The following is a 7350-nucleotide window of genomic DNA, read 5'->3' as shown; positions in this document are numbered from 1 at the left end:
CTGAGCGGAAATGAAGGGCGAATGTACGTTCGGTGATTGCCAATTCAGTCAAAAGATTAACGGTTTATAAGCAAGTATTATGATGTTTACCATTGCGCTGATATATAAGAAACATAGCAAGAAATATAGCTTACACATAAATTAATACATAAATCTCATTTACGGAGTTGGGGATGGAATTCACGCAGTGTATGAAATATAACAAGTGCCCCCACCCCAATGAATTCGATTCTCAGGTGTAGTATATGACTAATAAGCTGTAATCTCATCCACTGATTCACGGTATACATCTGATAGGAGTGGTAATATATTTTTCTAACACTCATTATATATTTTAATTAAAGCTACACTCTGAGATCATCCATTTGGTCCGAGCACTAATACTATACGGAGATCCGAAAATACAAAGGGTTGTTATTTTGAAAATAAAACAAAATTCAAGAATTGGAAAATATGCTTGAGAACGTATCTGACAATTGTATGTCGTAGTTTGAAAGTGAGGCTGCAGAAACTGTGGGAGGACTCTGAGATCAGTGGTCGCTTAGTAACCAAGTTTTGCGCGGCAAAGCCGGCATCTTGTAGAATCACTTTAGCCAAGTTACATCAGAATCGTTTATTGCTAAATGTGAGTTTACTAAATTGGCTGAGACAAACAAACACACGCATGCACACAAGGCAAGAATAGGGGGCGTTCTACTAGCTTTGTGCTTCATTCAACCAATATTGGAATTTGCGTGAAGTCAGGAGATATAAACTGAACGCCCAATATTGAATAATTTTTACCGCGTTCGATAGTTGGCATTCGTTTTCGACTTTCTATTTGATTAATCGTTTGTTCGAAATTTAGTTGCTTTTCAATAGCCAAATTAAGAAAATATTGACCCATTAAAATTATCTATAACTATCATAAACAAATATAAACATCAAACAAATATATATATATATAAACTTCATTGTCTAATACGAACAAAATTATATCTAATATATTGTTGAAATGTATTTGCTGATAAGGGAAAGAGATACTGTGAGGCCAAGATACATATCAGGTACGTTCTTACAGTATCATGATTTCAAAGTACTGTAGCTATAAACGGATTTCAAGAAGTGATCAAAAAAGTTGTGGGCAACAATTAAGAAAGTTATTTTAAATTAAAAATGAGAAATGCTACCATTAAATGAATAAATTGGTTGTTGGGGATTGGTGGTACCTACATGACAATTACTAGTTCCATCAAATTCTACCCCCCCCCCCACACACAACCATTTGGTGTAACCCTCCCCATTTGAAAGTGTTGTTTCTTTTAGAGCTATGTTCCCAAATTATTTGAAACATTCCATTCATTCGACGGTCATTTTTAAAAAAAACGTGCCTGCTTTTGCGGCATGAGGTCACTTCAGGATAATTTCAGTTAATTTTCCATCTGAAGCGAACACAGTGAGTAATAATGCAAACAATGTTTCAAATGATGACACACCGTCCACGTTCACGTTATACGCATGCGTGAACTCGATTGACACGCGTCCCAGATACACCTGCTGTGATTAATATGCAACTAAAAATCCCTGGAAATCTCTCGCCTTGAACTCGACCAAGAAAGTCACACAATTAACTCCTCCAATTCTGATTTTACGGCATTTTACCTGTCGGGTTAGCTAACGGCCACTTTGATTCAAGTATTACTGCTTTGTTCAGGGACGTCTCTAGGCGAAGGAGGCAATTAATACATTGAGTTATTATTTTTATTTTCGTCTCGCGTGCACAACTGCAGGACCTGGGTAATATTTCGTGAAAACTTGCTTGCTATATTGTTGTTCAGTCAGTCTCAATTATTAGCGTGACGAGTGGCATAAAGTGTGGATGGGTACTTTCTCCAGGCTGTACGTAGGAATGCCCACATGTATAAGTAAATTGGCCTCTCGCGGGTGTTAGAATCCAAGCAGAAAAAAAAAAACACCCACGATTCATCGAGAACGGGAAGATTGGAAAACTTTCGCTTAGACATGCTGAAACTAGAGATCAAAATGACGACTTGTTCACATAGCAATCTGAGGCAGTACCAGCCGAGACTCGGAGTGGGAAACTATGAAACGGAAACTCGGAAATGGAGTTGCAAATTGACACTTTATCGAGTAATTGAAGTGGCTGTGGGTATTAACTGCCGATGAAATCGACACGGTTTGAAAACAAATAGATTCGCCGGCACCGATTGTCTCACATCGACCCTTTCAACGGCTGATTAAATTGGCGAAGAAACGATATAATTTCTTTCAAAACTACTACGAATAAGACACTAACATTTTTGGGAAGCCATCCAGTTCGTACCCGCCAATTAGGTCACTGTAAAAACAAATGCAGGTAATTTAGAAACACGTGCGTTTTTCCTATATTTAGACTTAGCAGACGTGTGAACATACTTCTTTCATACAAAAACATTAACCCTAGGGTGTATGATGACGCAAGGGAGATTATTATCTTATAATCCCTACTAAAAATACATTCGTCGACATAAGCAACGGTGTTTAAGCATACGTTGAGAAAGTGGACTATACGACCAAATCAGGAATTATTTCACTCGATCACGGCATTAACTCTGGTAGTATAATACTCGAAGTGATTTTCTTTGTTTATTTGTTGCCACCCACATCGACACAGCTCACTTGAATAGACAAATAGTTTGAAAAAATACTTAGAGCTCTGAAATATCTACTATTTTCTCTTCCAATTGCGCAATTTTATTGCTATTTTGATAATTTAATGGAATAAGAACAGTAAGTGAGCGTTAATCCAAGGCCCCATGTGTTGAACTCCCATGGCTGACATGATGTATTAAGTCAACATAGCGTGCGTGCAACGCCATCAAGGCTATTACCCGGGATAATATACGGCTGGTCAATGAACCAGGGAATGTTGTGGCCCAGGCCTCGGAAAATCTTCATTTAGGTTCATTAATTCAAGTTACCGGTATGCTCTGAAATGTTAACTTTTCATCTTCGGCAAAACACAATCAAACACTGTCCGCGAATACCCCGTCAATTACGTGTTTACGAGATTCTGGCACGTGCCGAATACTTTGATGTCTGTACAGGGACCATAACAGTTGCGTCCATGTTAGGACCCACTAGGCTCGAGCCGAAATCGCGCCCTCATTCGTCACATGGCAGGCGGTACCGGTATGCATGTTCCGCTGTATATATCCGATGTTATTTTCTGTTATAGTATTCATTATTAACCATTGTGTAATAGAACGGCAAAGATGAATGCGAAGAACCGCCATTTTTTTCATGTCGGTGTAGCATTGCAAGTAGAAACTGATTGCAGCGTAAATGTGTGCTGCAGATACCCCTCCCCCTCCCGTGGCTGTGGCGGTGGCGGTATTCGCCTGTTGAACACGTACACAACTGGCTGAAAACTGGGCCCAAAAAATGACGCTTTTAGGGTAAAAAATAGCAGAAAATCTTTAAAATATTGGTCAAAAGGATCGGCTCGACCGTAAAATTGGGGATCAAATAACTGGCGCATACCGGTATACTTCTTGTATAAATGATTTTTTTTTATTAATTTTGTTAGAAACCATGACATTATATGTTTATTAAAAACATAGTTAGAAAATAGTGTTAAGATTAGTGTACCAGATAATTATTTGTCTTTTAGATAAAACAGGCAGAAGAATAAAAATGCTAGGAAATCCTCTGGAGGTATAGTAATTCTATTTAAATCTACACTAAAGGTAGGTTTAAGTAAAATTACAAGCAAATGTAAGGAGTCTTTTTGGATGAAATTGCATAAAGAATTCTTTGGTTTAGATAAAGATTTGTACTTAAGTAATGTATATATCACACCATTGGGATCATCGTATTATCTCAACAGTAATGTTACTGATGAAGATATATTTGATATCATCACAGATAAAACTGCAGTTTTCAAATTATGGAAATGTGTGCATTCTGGGTGACTTAAATTCCAGAACAACAGAACAAAAGGATACTATGCAAGAAGTTGCAGCTATACCGTACATAGAACTCAATAATGACATTAGAGAAAGTATGGACAAGGTGAATAATAAATATGGCCAGTATTTATGTAGTCACTGTATAACAACAGATATGATAATTGGCAATGGTAGAATAGTAGGAGATTTATCTGGTAAAGTTACATGTTACCAGTACAATGGTGTAAGCATGGAGGTAACTTTTTACCTCCATGGTGTAAGCCAGGTAGACTATTTTATTGTTCAAAAGATCTTCTTATCGCAGATTAGATATTTTAGAGTTAATCAGCTAAACCACTTATCAGAACAGATTAAATAACAGTTTCAATTAATGCTGATTATGTTACTGACAAGGACATTGACACCTCATTGGTTCCTTACAAACAATATATCTGGAACAATTCTTCAAAATCAAGATTCACTTTGCAACTTAATTCCCTAGAAACTGCTAGCAAAATATAAAAAAATCTGGAAACTAACTTTGAACACAAGAACGGTGATAGCTTGGTATTAGAGTTCAATGACATAATACATTCTGCCGCAGACAAATTTGTCAAAAAATGTAAATTCAAACAAACACTGTTAAACAATTTATTAAGTATGGAGAAATATAATCTGGCACATTTTTGGCATACCATTAAACAAATTAAAGAATTTAACAACTGTGATGCACTAGAGAGAGCATTACTAATCTAAGTGGTAACCCTGAATTTGATAAAAAGAAATGATTGATACTATCCACAAACTAAAAACTGAGAAATCACTTGTTCCTGACTCTATAACCAATGAGATGTTCAAATATTTTGTATAAACAAACTTTTCAATCAAATCTTACAAGTGGAAGATTTCCAACTGAGTGGAACACTAGTTATCTAGTACCACTGCATAAAGCTGGGGATATTACAGTTGTTAACAACTATTGGGAAATTGCCCTATCAAATTCCATTTCACAACTTTTTAATATTATTCTCAATAACATGCTTTAATTATATATGGACAACCAAAACTATATTCAACATGAGCAGTTCGGTTTTCGGAAGAACCACCGTACAACTGACAGTATTCTCATATTAAAATCACTCATTAATAAATATACCAATAAGGGAAATAAAGCATATCTATATGCTTGTTTTGTCGACCTGTGAAAGGCTTTTTATAGTGTTTGACTGGAAGGCATGTTGTTTAAATTACTGAAAGCAGGAGTCAGAGGTAAATTTTTCTACTTGATAAGGTCAATGTACTCTACCACAAAATATGCAATCAAAACAACACATGGTTGCACTGATAGATTTCTGTCATCAACTGGTGTAAAACAGGGGTGCAATCTAAGCCCACACCTGTTAACATTTTTTATTAATGATCTTTCTAAAAATATTTATTCAAATCCTGTGAATCTGGAAGATGTATCAATCAATTCATTACTCTTTGCTGATGATGTTGTGATACTCTCAGATACAAGAGCAGGAATGAAAAATACTCTTGATAAACTTGAACACTGCTGCAAAAAGTGGAAACTTCAAGACAATATCATTAAGACAAAATTATTGTATTTAATAAACTAGTTACTCTTATTAATATGGATTTCTACCTAAATAACAACAAAATCCAAGTAGTTACATCATATAACTATCTTGGTATCATTTTTCAAAGTAATGGTAATTTTAAACTTGCCATTGAAAATCTGGTGATGAAAGCACAGCGTGCATTAGGTATTCTTAGGCAAACTATCACTTTACATAACCAAACTCTTTCTATTAGTAATGCTTTACAGCTTTTCAAAGGTTTCTTAAAATTATAATTGCTTTCGAATAAAATCGTGTTTTTGTTTGTCTTGTCGCACGAATTTTAATAATTATTGGAATGTACATTACAATGTGCACTTATGTTACCGAGACATACGTGCACTAATATAGTGTAAGTATCTCACTTGCAGAGTTCATTCGAATCGTGTCATTTGAGAAATTACGTCGGTATCATCGGTATACTGGCTGTGACTGGGTACTCACTTGCAGACTACGGAATTCATGCGAACCATGGCATTTGAGAAGATACGTAAACAACGATATACTAACCATGAGTGGATACAAGTAATTTAATGTTGTCACACTCAATGAATACATCGATTATGTACAGTATATGCTCGTTTGATGTCACAATTTTACTGTTTCCACTGCAGTCACGCGACGTAGTCTTGCTAACACCGGTTACTGCCAGTTGTGTATTACAATTACTTCATTCATACATAATACATGTCTTTTAGTTTTTAAATATAGGTCAGTAACTGGGTCAGCCCGTGACTAATTAACCTATAAAGCACAAAGCGAATTTTTGTTTGTATCCAAACTCAGTTTCAGTTTCAATTCAGTTTCAAGACTTGATCTTGGTACCAATGTGTTCCCTGGTATCTAACATATGACGTCCTCTCCATTTTCGCATTTGCATTTTACAGTTTTAATTTAAAAAAATCTTGCACGAGCTGGTAAATCTCTCAAGGGCATATATTGGTGGGTAATATCTAATAAATGAGTAATCTAACACAGACCATGAACTTAAACACCCAAACAGTGAATGGTTTTGACCGGTCTGTATGAAAAGTATGAACCTATTAAAGATTACTTGTGGTATACCAACTGTTTGTTTTTTGTAACATAATACAATGTAATCAAATAAGAGCACTATTCTTCTCAGAGTGGACTAGGTTCAAAGTTTGAAATTCCCACCATAGAATATGGCGTTGAGATTTCTTAACTTTATCATAATTGGTAATCATTAAATGTGTATGGCACGTTATTGATCGTGAAAATACTCCAAAGAATGTGTTCACACCACTACGACGTGGGATTTGTAATAACCTCAATTTTGGCCACATCGATATTGTATTGGTCAATCAAACTGTATATTTCAAGCATACTCACAGACGAATTCGCATGAAACCAAGAATTTTCAGCTTAAAAGTCGGGTCTTTGGTAAATTTTAACTTCACGATTAGAGAGGAATGGATTGTTTAGTTAGTGGGTTGGTTTATTCAGTTGGTTGGCTTGCAAACCTCTGAGCGCGACCGCTTGGTCATCGTCTTGAAACCAAGTTACGTGCCATTTGCAAGTACGCTATCATATAATTAATGGCCCCACATATGTGCACGTACTCGTTCCAACAAAGACTTCAACTTTGTATGCAACTGTCGAAATTAATAAGTAGGTATAAAGCTGAATTAGTCTCAGTATTAGTGTTTTTGAAAAGAAATTACATGTACGTCATGTCATGTGACAAGTGTCAGCTAAAAGCAATTACGTCATATCACGTGATGTGAAAGTCGATGAGAAGAAATTACGCCACGTAACCAATTTAATGTAACGTTAAC

Source organism: Saccoglossus kowalevskii, chromosome 4 (genome assembly GCF_978046115.1).
Source record: "Saccoglossus kowalevskii chromosome 4, keSacKowa6.1, whole genome shotgun sequence".
Lineage (NCBI taxonomy): Eukaryota > Metazoa > Hemichordata > Enteropneusta > Harrimaniidae > Saccoglossus > Saccoglossus kowalevskii.
Note: the sequence above shows the minus strand (reverse complement) of the source record.